This window comes from Lissotriton vulgaris, chromosome 8, assembly GCF_964263255.1.
Source record: "Lissotriton vulgaris chromosome 8, aLisVul1.2, whole genome shotgun sequence".
Classification (NCBI taxonomy): domain Eukaryota; kingdom Metazoa; phylum Chordata; class Amphibia; order Caudata; family Salamandridae; genus Lissotriton; species Lissotriton vulgaris.
This window is the reverse complement of record NC_141696.1, coordinates 958,316,198-958,329,229: the sequence shown is the minus strand read 5'-3', so window position 1 is coordinate 958,329,229 and position 13,032 is coordinate 958,316,198.

The following is a 13,032-nucleotide window of genomic DNA, read 5'->3' as shown; positions in this document are numbered from 1 at the left end:
GCTTCCGGGGACCGGTTTCTGGCATTACAGCCGTCTTCGGCCCGGCTTGCTTGAATCCTGATGGTGCAATGAGCAAGGGACTCACATCTGAGTATACCCTTCCACGCTTATGGTGGACAAAATAATTAAACAACAAGGGGTGGTGATGGACAGAGTTTCTGAATTAAGCAGAATACTCTCACCCAGTCAAGAGATCAGGGCTAGATCCAACACCGTTTTTTAGCTCGCTGCACCATCCCAGCTCAGAACCTGGCTATATGCAAATTAGTCTGTTCCTGTCCCAGTGCATGATGGGAACAGGGCAAACTAAACTACAAAGCCAATTCTTTCACTGGGAAGGAAACAAGCTTCCGGGGACCGGTTTCTGGCATTACAGCCGTCTTCGGCCCGGCTTGCTTGAATCCTGATGGTGCAATGAGCAAGGGACTCACATCTGAGTATACCCTTCCACGCTTATGGTGGACAAAATAATTAAACAACAAGGGGTGGTGATGGACAGAGTTTCTGAATTAAGCAGAATACTCTCACCCAGTCAAGAGATCAGGGCTAGATCCAACACCGTTTTTTAGCTCACTGCACCATCCCAGCTCAGAACCTGGCTATATGCAAATTAGTCTGTTCCTGTCCCAGTGCATGATGCAATTGTAGACCAGCCACTCACATTTCCATCTCTTCTTCTGGGTGTGGTGGCATGCACCATCTTCCAAACGGGCCAACAGAGCCTTTTAGCTCTCAATGGTTTCTGGACCATGTAAGCGAGGCTTCTGGTCACTCGAGTCTCTTCTTCCTGGTGTAGAGGCATGCATCCTCTCTGGGGTCTGCCAACAGAGTGTGCGATGGTCGACTGTTTGCTTAATCTGGTCACTGGCCTCGGTGTTGGGATGTGGCTTAGCGATGATCAGGGCAGTGCAGATCTGGCTCTCCTCTTCCTCTTGTGTGCTGGGTGGCATTCGGCCACATGTTTCCTCTTTACTCTTCAGGGACCATCTTGAAGTTCCTACTCCAGGTGTTCTCGCTTCAGGGAATTGCTTATGTGGGCAGTAAGGAGTTGTGGTGGAGGAAGCTTGCCACTTATGGTGTGCGACTTTCCTCTTGCCTGTATTGGATCACTGGCAAGAAAAACAGACACTAGATTCCAAGCCTTTTGTGCACCTAGCAGGAAAGCAATAAAAAAACGCTGCTAAGTAAAAAAAAGTTACACTTACCTGAAAGCAGCTATGGAGCAGCCTGGACTGAGCATAACACAGGACAACTACCCCATCAACCCCACTACCAGCCAGAATGACCAGCGAGAGACCCAGGGGAAGAGGAAGAGGAAGTGCAAATGCAGTCAGGAGGAGAATTAAACCTTGATAACGGAGGTGACGGAGCACTAACACTAGCTCTTTGCCAGTTCTAAAGGTCATTGGGGAGGAAAAAGACCATATGGCAGTCCATAGTGGACCGCGTTGCTGAACTCAAGAGGACAGTGACAGACTGTAAGAAACGCTGGTACTATGCTAAGCACATAACTAAGGAGAAACTGGCAAAAAATCTACAGGCAGCATTGCAGTCTGAAAGTGGTAGTCCAGAGCCCCAGGGGGAGCTGAATCCCTTGGAGGAGCAGGTGTCAACATTCATCTCTGGAGATTCTGTGGTTGGGGTCTGGGGACAGGACAGTGCAGACTATGATGAACTGCATTTCCAACAGGGTAAGTCCCAACAAGGGCCAATGTGTGTAACTACGTAATATTGTGCAGTACAGACAGCTATGACCCAGCGCTCTGCGGCACTGTCTGTAGGCTAAACGGTGGGCGCCTGGTAAATCTATGGTTAGTATTGACATCGATGGGAGACTCACAGGCATTTTGACCATATATTGGTGTAGGGCAGCATCGCAAGCCCTCTAGCTGTGCTATCCTACATCAAAATGAAAGGGCAGCAATTTGCCCTTTCTACATGATAAAGCGGATTCCTGTCTTAACTACCTAAACTAGAGCATCAACAGCAGACGTTCACCAAAGCAGGCACACCTGCACCATGCTTCAAGGCGACTTACATTAGAGCTGGCCAGCTGAATGTGCATCAGCACAAAGGAAAACACATGGATGTTTTGTATTGTCATAAACACAGAACAATCTTGAATTTTCCTATTCACACAGGTTGTGCAGTAAGATGGTTTCTTGCACTGGGCTGCACCACATGTTTATAAAAGATGCCCCTCTGTCTCACCTGGGCCCATACACATTACCTAGCCTCAAAATCCCTAACATACAAATGGTATCTCACAGGAGAAGCCACACACATGAGGGGTGAGGGATATGTGGGGCACGGGTAGTACCTACACATAGGGACATTTCAAGAGTGACATCTATACTCCCCTAGATTACACTACATTCTATGCAGCTGTACTGTCATGCAGGCTTAAACCACACAAGTGTCAGCTGCCTAAGCATGGGCGAATTTTGTGAATCTCGCGTTCGCGAATTTTGAGGATTTGCGAACTCGCAATCCGCAAAATCCGCGAATTCTCGCGAATTTTTTTTTTTTGTGTTTGCGCGGGTTTCTGCCAGTTCGCGAGGGTTTTGTACACTTTCGCAAATTGCGAACTTACCTGTCGGGTCGCAAGTTTCGCGAACTTGTTGTTTCTACGTGTCCAGCCTGTTTGGGACACTCTTCTTCATCACTGCCACTCTCTGTCACCACTGCCACTCTCTGACTACTCATGCCACCATCTGGCCCACCCATGCCACCCTCTGTTTCATCACAGCACCCTCTGGTTGTCCAGTCAGTGTACATTATTGTGGCAACACAAGCACACCTTCCCTGCCTCAAGTGACCTGAATTAATTTGGGGCTAATTAATGTGTCACAGAATATTTTTTTAGCTGGCACCTGCTTCCTTAGTGCTTCCTGATTAGTGATCTTTTGCACTTGCTAAGTGCTTTCATTGTTGCAAAATTAGTTACAACACCTGCCCTGCCCCAACTGACAATAATGAATTAGGGGCTGATTAATGGATTTGAACTTCCAGCCTGGCTCCTGCTTGTCTCCCTTAGCTGTAATTCAGGACCTTTGTGGCATATGTGTAACTATTCTGAGGTTCAGAGCAGGGTCACATAATAGTTGCAACTGGCAACTGAACTCTGGAGGGGCCCCTCAGGAAGCACTACAGGAAATGGCTACTAATGATGAGCCTGAACTTTTGAACCTGGTAAGTAGTTTCAGTTTTGCTAAGATCGTATTTCTGCAATTTTGCACTTATTCGCGGGGCGCGAAGTTGTACTGGGAAGCCGCGAACTCACGTGAACAGTGCGAGCAGTGCGAGCAAAATCCGCTGCTTGCGGATTTTGCGGGAGATTCGCGAATCTCGCGGATTGCGAATTTACCGAAAATCCGCAAAATCCACGAGCGAAACGGATTTTCCGCCCATGCTTATGAGCTGCCATGGTAGGGATCACCTAAACTCCTGCCATCTACATATATATGACTGGGTGTGGGAGTGAATGCAAGTTATGTACACAGTGGACCATGGGCCATTTTTAAAGTGAAAAGGCACAGGGTATAGATGCAATAAAATCTGCAGCACCGAATTGCATCATTTCAAATATACATTCTTGGGCTGTATTCACTGGAATATGTGCCATCCCTGTACCGCTGCAAAAAGAGCAGCCGTGCAGCAATGCAGGCACGCTTTCACCATGGCGCAAGGGTGTCTGTGTTGGTGCATAGCTGTTTCTTTTGATGCCAGCACAAGGGAAAATGCATGAGTGTGTTGTTTTCTTGTGAATAAGGTGCTTTCCTGTGTTTGTGGAATAATGACTGGTGGTGAAGCTAGAGTGCTTGCACCATCATGTTGTGTCATTTCCATGTGAGCATGCCCCTCGGTAGGTACATGTCACCATTCCTAGCACTACTACCATCTGAGGTGCTACCTAACACATGTCACTCTGTAATAGCCTGCCATGTCAATCCATTTGAAATGATCACGCATAATGGAAGAGATGTAATGTAGACACACAAGAGTCAGTGTATGATCATAATGCTATCACTGTGTGGCAGTAATTCTGATGAAAAGGCCCAAATTTAGATCAGCCAGGTGGGGGGGGGGTTGTACACATACAAGTGCATGGTCTGATGAAAACAATGTGTCCAACCTTGCACATAACCAACTCTGGACATGATGAAATTGCATTAATGTCAGTTATTGAAATCAGACTACTATGGCAGGGACCATCCACTCAGAGTAGGCAAACAGTGATGGTGACAACAATGCTGAGATTCAGTCATTAGAAAGAGAAATGCAGTGCTATTTACAATCCATACCCTTGCGTAACAACTGTCCTATGACTTCAATAAGGAACTGAAAGTGTAATGTATCACACTTTGTTTGTCAAATGCTATAACAATGTTAACATGTAGAAGACATCACCAATAGCATTTCCCAATCTCATTGTAGAGGTTGAATCCTCACCTCTTGGCAAGCACCCTGTCCCAGACATCCATGATGATGGGGATGAATGGAACCTGCCAACCATCGACCAGCACACCCTCCAAGAACTCCTGGACTGCATTGGGACACCATCTCCAGCCATGAGGAGGGTAAGCAGCATTGTAGTGTCTCCACATACCCCACAAAACAACCAACAGGGACCACCTGCCACCTCACCCAGACCCATGGAATCGGAGGACCCACAGTTTTACTTCCAATATACTGCAGTAGGAGTCCAAAGGGAGTTGATAGAGCAGGTACAGGTGGGGATTGAGACTGTGATTGCCACCATAAAGGGAGTCTAGGTGTGCCTCGTCCCAATAGGGACAACACTGTCATCATCAAAGGCAGCTACTTTCTGCTCCGTGGCCTCCAACAGTTCCTGGCTGACATCGCTGGTGTTATGAGGCAGAGGTATCAACAACTGCCTTAGAAGTTAGTGGCCAACCAGCTAGGGGCAATGAGAAACATCTTGGAGTCCATGAAGCGGAAGCTTGACTCCGACTTTGCTGCCATGGCTGCCTACCACTTTGACATTGCTGCTGTGTTACAAAATTAGCAGATCCTTCTGGGTGCCATGCTGTGTCATGTGTGGGCACAGGTGAATGCTGCTGCTGGCACGGTATCCACATCTTCTGCCCCTAATGTGTGTGTGCCTCCCTTAGCTCCGGTATCTACAATACCACCCTCATAGGACACACCACACACATCAGAGGAGGAAGATGTGGATGGTACCTCTTTTCAAAGATGAAGTGTGGTACCATGCATCTATGCCACATACCCAGTTTCTCCTTAGTCCTGTACTGCTTAACATGCCGGGGAATATCTGCTGTCACTGTCCTCATTTTGACTTTCTACTTTTCATCATGATCATGTGTGGACTGTCAATGTGGCTCATCCTCTCTAATGACATTGTGGTCATCCTTCTGGCTGAAGCAAACCTCTCCTCAACAAGTCCCATGATATGTTCCCCACGTGGACTCTATCTGGACATCCACTGGCTCTAAACATTCTTTGGGGTTGTTGTCCAATGAACTTTACCTGTGAGCCCTTTCAACATTTGCACATGTAAATAAATGCACTTATAACTAACTATCTGTGTGTTGTCTGTCTCTAGGAGTCGGGACGAGGTTGACCATTGGTCATTCTGGGAGGCAACCATGGTTTGTCCATATTTGCAATATCATATGATATTGGCTAGTGCTAACACCAGCCCCCCTTGCACCAAGGTGCATGTGTGTCAGCTTAGTGTCCTCACATGACATCATGCTTAAGGGGCACATTTAATCACCAATAACACAAAATCTGTGCAATTTCCTCCTTCTATGTCTCATGTGGAATGCTGGACACATAGTAATTGGATGTGACAAAGAGACATGATTATGTATCATCATTTCATCTCCTCTTTGGAGGAATACTATGTGCACACAGCCCCAGGGTCACTGTACAAAGGTTGTGTGGAAATGTGCAAGATCTCTATTCGTGTTGGATGGGAAAAGCCACCACAAGGCCTATGGACATTAACGTATGGTGAATGAAAGCTGCATGTTGGTGTGGCTTGCTTTACTGCATAGCAAGGAGGCTATGCAATGTCATACAGACAGACTTTGCATTGCCACATTGATTTGATTTGGGGAGCTGCTCCACCAGAGAATCATGAATAGTAATACTCTTTCAGCACAGTTCTCTTGTACATGAGGCTCACAGTGGCATAAGAGGTCTCAACATGTGTGACTGCCATGTGGTATGTCATGTGCTTGAGGTGTACTTACCAACCAGAAGACCATTTCCATAGGTCCCATACTGGAAGCGCTCATTTATCGCTGAATGCCAGAAGATAAATTAGTCATGCCCACTGCCAGGGTACTTTGCAAGCACATTGAAGAAGAAGCCCAGATGGCCCATGATTGCCTGCAAATTCATGGAATAGCTGTGTTTTCCGTTGCAGTAGATGTGTGATGTTGCTGCTGGAGTCACAACTTGCATTTGTGTGCAGTTCATTTCCCTCAACACATGTGGGAATCCTGCAATGGCATAAACGCTGTGCTTGTTCTCCTTTTACTGGTGTGCTGTGTTGGGGAAATAGAGGTACTGGGGTGTGAGACTTATGATGGCGTCCAGGATGGTGGGGAGAAACCTGGAGAAGGATGCCTGGGATACTGCTGTCACTCTGTGGTGCGTTAGAAAGTTCCAGATGCCAGCATGTGCATGACAGCCAGTAGTTTGGCCTACGGAGGGATGTTGGTGCAGGATTGCGATGTTGGCTGCAGCCTTGGCGCAATCTGGAGCAGAAGGCGGACAATGGACTCTGTCCTGAGTCTGTAATGGGCAATGACCTCTTCCTCCCTGAAGTCCACTGTGGTGGTGCTAGTGGTGGTGTTCTCCTCGGTGCTCTGAGTTGCCGTAGCAGTAAAATCATGGCACAGTTGAACTTGCCTAATTGATTCGGGTCTGTTTTTCTTTTATACCAGTGTGCTAGAGTAATTTTAAAGACCAGTTTTTCCTTAGTGGAAAAAAACTGCTGTTAATGGGACTCAGAGCCTGTTTTTCAAAAGTAGCACCATTTCCAAAAATCCTTATACATATGGCAGCATCAGTTTTGCGATGTTTTTTCCAAGGGAATGCCTCACTTGCACTCCATTACCAGAAAAAGACACTAGCAGATCTGGCATAAAAAAATAGGCACTTGCAGTGGAAAAAGTGATCTAAATGGCTCCACTTTGTGAATAGGGCGCTAAAAAAAATGCTGCTGCGTCAAAAATGCGACACTGCGGCGGCATTAACTCCTTGTAAATATACCTCTTAGTGCCTTAAATATATGTCAACGTGCGGGATAACAAACCACTGTGTTAATAGAGATCGTTGCCTCTCCAGTCACAAGAGGACTGCCTGCCATATTTAACGAGCCCCTTCTGCTAGACAGAGATTTCTTGCTGAAAGCACAGCTGCTGGGGCAGCAGATGAACTTTCATCAAATCTGAATGCTGAGTGAACTGACACGTTACTCAGGTCTGCCTGCCATTCTTTTTTAGTTTTCAGAAATAAACATTGAATGGGAGGTTTGTTTCTGAAAAGTAAAAAAGGAACTATGGACCTGACTTATATTTAGACGGACAGGTTACTCCGTCCCAATGGAGAGATTTGTAAATCAGGCCTTATGTCTCTGACAAGCAGAGATTTTTCTCCCTGATAGTCAGGAACATTTTTCTCTTTTTCGACCCGAGTATGCCATTGCATCGTGGTCCTAGGTAAAAAAAAGTCAGTGGCGGGCACCTGTCAAGGGTGTTGTCACCCACACATACCTGGCATCCCTGAGGCGGATGGCTTGGTGAGTCAGGGGTTTTCACACCCGAGCCCATCATAGGAAACCAGACTATTATTCTTCCTCTAAATAGGGCACGAAAACGTCACTACTGGAAGTGGGAACCCTGCCATTTAATGGCAGAGTGGGACCACCAAAACCTAATGGGCCCTCCTATATTCCTTATTACTGCTATTTGCAATACATAATTACAGTTTACAACCCTCTTCAACTTCGGTAACAAGCTATTGCCTACATTAAGTTTTACAGTACATTTACATAAGTGGTCGGAGTAGTTCAAAAACATTCAAATATGCATCAAAGTGTGAACAGAACACATAAGAACAGATCACCATAAGTCAAAAAAACTGTTCAAGAGCAAGAATTAAATTTTCAATCTAGCCGCATTATATGTAATTGTCATTCAAAGCATTAAATGGGTCAATGTGCATTATTTTTTGGTAGTGCTCATAGGTGTAGGGAGTGGTAAAGAGAAGAGTAGGGCAGTGGCAGTGAGGGACAGGTAAGGGTGTTTGTGACATATATACAATACACACTATATACAATAAGCCTTTCCAGCCTGTAAAGGTCAGTTAATTCCGACATACAATGCTCAATAGTACATCTTCAGTTAGTACATTTTGATCCATGAACATGTGAAGGTTCTGAAAAGACGGTCTATGTTTCGACCCCAATGGAGAGGAGGGTTACTGGTGGCCCCACAACAGGGTCTTCATCAGGACAGATAAACACCTGTGGGTAATGGATATAGTTCAGTACCTAATCATGCTAGACTTATGTGTGGTGAAATGTCTCGGGTAGGAAAGAGTGACTGTGACCTACTTGTCCGTAGGAGGGACTGGCAAAGTTCAATCCTTAGCAGGCTTTCATGAAGCTCCTGGTTCACTATAGAAGAGACATGCTGAGTGAGTATACATGTCAAGGCAGAATTACTATAGCATAGGAAACTGCGAGTGGTCACGTACTCACATGAATTAAGGGTCTAGATGGGCATGGGGAATCAATCTCCCACTGCAGGCGCTGATAAATCCGAAAGAAGAGTCTGAATGGGAAGGGATGAGGATTTCATCAGGTAATTGATTAATACGCAGAAAAAATAATTTAACACTGCCTAATTTACTGTAAATGGTTTCTTGTCGCAAAAACCTTCCATGTATGTGCAAACAGGAGTTTGCACAATTATCAGAATGCCAAGTTGCGATTACTATCTTACTCCTGCTTTTAAACCTTAACTATTTGCAGGTCAAGCCTGAATAATCTAGTAAGAAGTAAAGGTCCCAAAAAGTAAAAACGTGGGCGATTCAGTGCATTGAATATCGATTTCATATAAAATTCCTTATTTAAAAAGTTTTTTTTAAAACACACCCTTTTTTGACCTTCTCAAAAACGCCCTACGAGGGTTTATCTCTACTACTTTGTGTCTAATTGCATTTTACCCTTTACAGATGCACTCAGCCAAAAATATGCCACTCGTTTCAGTATGAGTTTTGAGATTTCAAAAAGATACACATTTTGTCGAACTTTTATAAGTTGACGAAAAACAGTTATATATTGATCAAACACATGTAAGAAAGTGAGTTTCTGTTGCAGTACCCCACACTTTTTGCCAGATACCTGATGCACTTTTTCCTTGGTGTGTCCTGGGTCCCTGCCAATCAGTGAGCTCAGTGTGATATTGTGTTTAGAATTGTGTTGCCTACTGCAGCCATTGTACCTATTGTATTTACCAAGTTTATTGCCTCTTTGCAAAGTAATGACCAAAGAGTACCCATATTGAGAAAAGTATATTTTGATACCTGTTGGTTCTAAAAATAAAACAACGATATCTTTTGATATGAAAACAATTGGCCTTGAGTTCAGTCCTTGAGTGTGTGAAACCTTTTGCTGACTGAGTGTGTACAACAAATGATTTACACTGTCCTCTGGTACTGCTTGACCAAGCTAACACTTTTGAGAGTAAGGTCAGCCTCCTGACTTTAACCTCTGTTATACCTCCGGGGATTGTGGGCTCTATACACACTGTACCTTACTTTGGTCCAGTATATATAGAACCACTTTCTCACAACACACTATCTGTTTTAGGCTTTAGGAAAGCAATGTTTTAGGACCCTCAAATGAACCTTAAAATGCCTGTGACATTTTGCCCATGACTAGTTGAAATCATTATGTATACTGTTAAGCTTGTAGCTTATCAAAGACAATATGAAACAGCTTCTACTATTTACTACAGCGGTCAATTAGGTTATGTAATAATATTAAATGGTTTGCAATAGTGACACTTGATGTAGAGTGCAAGCACTTGGATAATTCCAATTCTGAGTTGTGGCATATGTCTCTTGAATGATAATAGCAGTCTTTTGTTAAAAAACTCATTGACAATGACCATGCACTGGAGTTGGTGATGTAGTAGTGAGGATGCATATTTTAAGGTCTCGTGTTAGCCACGACATTTTGATTTTAATTAAACTGTATGTATACTATACATATGGAGGTTTTAGGCTTTTACCTTACCTCTTCATCCATTGGTGTGTTATTGTGTCATTCACATTTTTCTTCTTCTGCTCACTACAGCACACATATTGGGGCAATGGTTATCTAACTGCAGTCAATGGAAAATTTCACTATGAGTGACAGCATTCTGCGCTTTCACTTGGAGCTCAGTCTCAAAGAAATGAATTCCCCAGAGCCAGGGATACTATGGCAATGTGTTGTTTTTGAGATGATAAATATTTGTATTCTTAGCCAATGCTTTATTGAAGCAATGCATAGGGCCATCAGCATCCCAAAAGGTTGTGGCAAAAACAATAACAAATAACACAACCACTTAAAAAGCCAAAAGGCTGGCAGCTAATTCCAAACTTATTTGCTTTGTCAATGATTATTTAAAATTGTCATGGCCAGAGTAGTCATCAGAATGCACATTCAGGGCCTCTTACTACACATTTGCACTTCTGGAACGTCACTTTTTGACGTTGCAGTGGCACAATGTGCCTCAGCATATTTACAAGCTCACGTAAAGCCACTTTAAGTGGTTTTACATGCAGGGCTGGACTGACTACCGGGCAGTTTGGAATGCTGCCGAGCTGGGGGCTGATTTCTTTGCAGTGGGGGCTGATTTCGTTCATGGAGACCTGCGTGTGCTTCGAAATAATGAAAGCAAAAAGAATTTAGTTTAGTACACGAAGGTCCCCATCCACAAAATCAGCCCCCAGCTCAGCAGTATTCCAACTGCCCGGTAGCCAGTCCGGCTCTGATTACATGGCTTTGTAAATATGTGCCCCTTTCATGCAGGACACTGAGTGAAAGGGGTGTTCGTAGGATGTTGCTGTTGGTATTACCGCGCAACACCCCTGAATGTGAAACATTCCCAGATTTACGAGAAATTGTAAACCTAGGAATGCATCAGAATCTAACGCCACACTATGGGTAGGGTTAGGGAGGTGCAGCGAGGAGACATGCTTTAATTTCTCCTCACTTTTTCATTTTTCTATGTGTGCTGCATTCTGCAGCACACGTAGAATGAAGAAATTACCTGAATTGATTGATTTTGTGCAGGAAGGTGCCCCTTCCTGCACAAAATCCATCAGCCAGCATTAAGGGCACAGGTGTGGATTTTTTGTTTCCACTCAAAGGTAAAATGTCTCATGATTAGGCAGATATGCAAAGGCTGAGGAAAGGAGAACCATTTTGTGATGGTGTGCAAGGTGAATGAAAATGTAAGTGTGTAGTGGTGCAAAGACAAAATGGCCACCCAAACATTTCAGAAGTGACGTTCGCCACACGCCCATAAGACCAAGCAGCCACCTCAGCTGAGGCAAATCCACATCAAACAAAGTCGATTGGCATCTAAACCTTTGTTAAATAGTTCTTCCGCATCAATTTCAAGTTATAGTGAAAAAGATGGGTGTGCTATGTCGATTTTCACCTCAGAGAAGCATGTGCATGTTGGACCGGCCACCTTCGAGTAAAAACACTGTTTAAAGAGAAACCAATATGACAAAGCACCAAAGTCAATAAAAAATTCCCCTAAGAGCGCACAAAAAATCAGTGATTGTTCAAAACCTTTCATTAACATTATGCCTGAGGAGAAATATAATGAACAGTCTCCAGCACCCAACTTACACCACCAAAACCTAAAGTGTGTACACGGGCTGCATCAACGCCAAGAAAAACTCAAGGTTCATTTGTAGCAAAGATGAAGCATAAGAAAACAAAAGGACAAGAACCATTCATGTACTTCAAAATACGGCGCCAAGGGCCTGCTTACTCAGCTTCTGCACAGCCACTGTTATGGGACTGATATCCGTAAACAATGCTCATACAAAATAGTACATCAATTCCCTTCATTGTTTCATATGTTGGGAAAACTCAAGACTATGAAAGTCCAATTATATGGTAATGAGGACATCTGTCCTATTGCTCAAAGACACAGACAAATTCCCTTTCACTTACAGAAAGCTGTTGAAACAGAACTTGAATCTTTACTCAAACATGATATCACTGAACGCTTCACTGGTCCAACTCCATTGTTTTCTTCCATAGTGATAGTCTCCAAAAAGGAAAGTGACGGAGCTGTATGCATCTGCAGGGATATGTGTCATGCAAACAAGACATTAGAAAGAGAACAACATCCAGGTCAAGACATTTTCGACATGATAATACAAATGAATGGCACAAAAGTAGTCTCTCGCCGGGATCTGAATAAAGGATATCATCAGTTGGAACTCGAGAATTACAGGTACATTACAACTTTTTCTACACATGTTGGTCTGTTCCAGTTCCATTACAATAGACAAAATGATGGTGTGTTGTTAGCTGCGAGCTATTCCAAGATGTCATTCGACATATCATACAGCCTGTCATGAATGCTTTTAATTACAGTGATGACATATTAGTTTTCAGAACTACACAGAAGGAGCATGAAAAAGCTCTCACTCAAGTGTTGCAGTTCCTCACTGATACCTTCAAATGCAGAGAAATCTGAGTTCCATAAAACCAAGTTATCATTCTTTGGCCATACTTTTTCTGATTGGGACATGACACCGAACCACCTAAAATGCAAGTGCTGTCAACTGCCAGTCCCCACCAAGGGGTTACCATGTTATGTTCATTCCCTGCGTTGGCCAACTGTTGCTCTAGATATATACAAGACTTTTCCGCTGTCAGTTTGCCATTAAGAGACTTGATGAAAAAGTATTTTTGTTTTCTTTGGTCACATGAATGTGAGCAAAGCTTCTGGA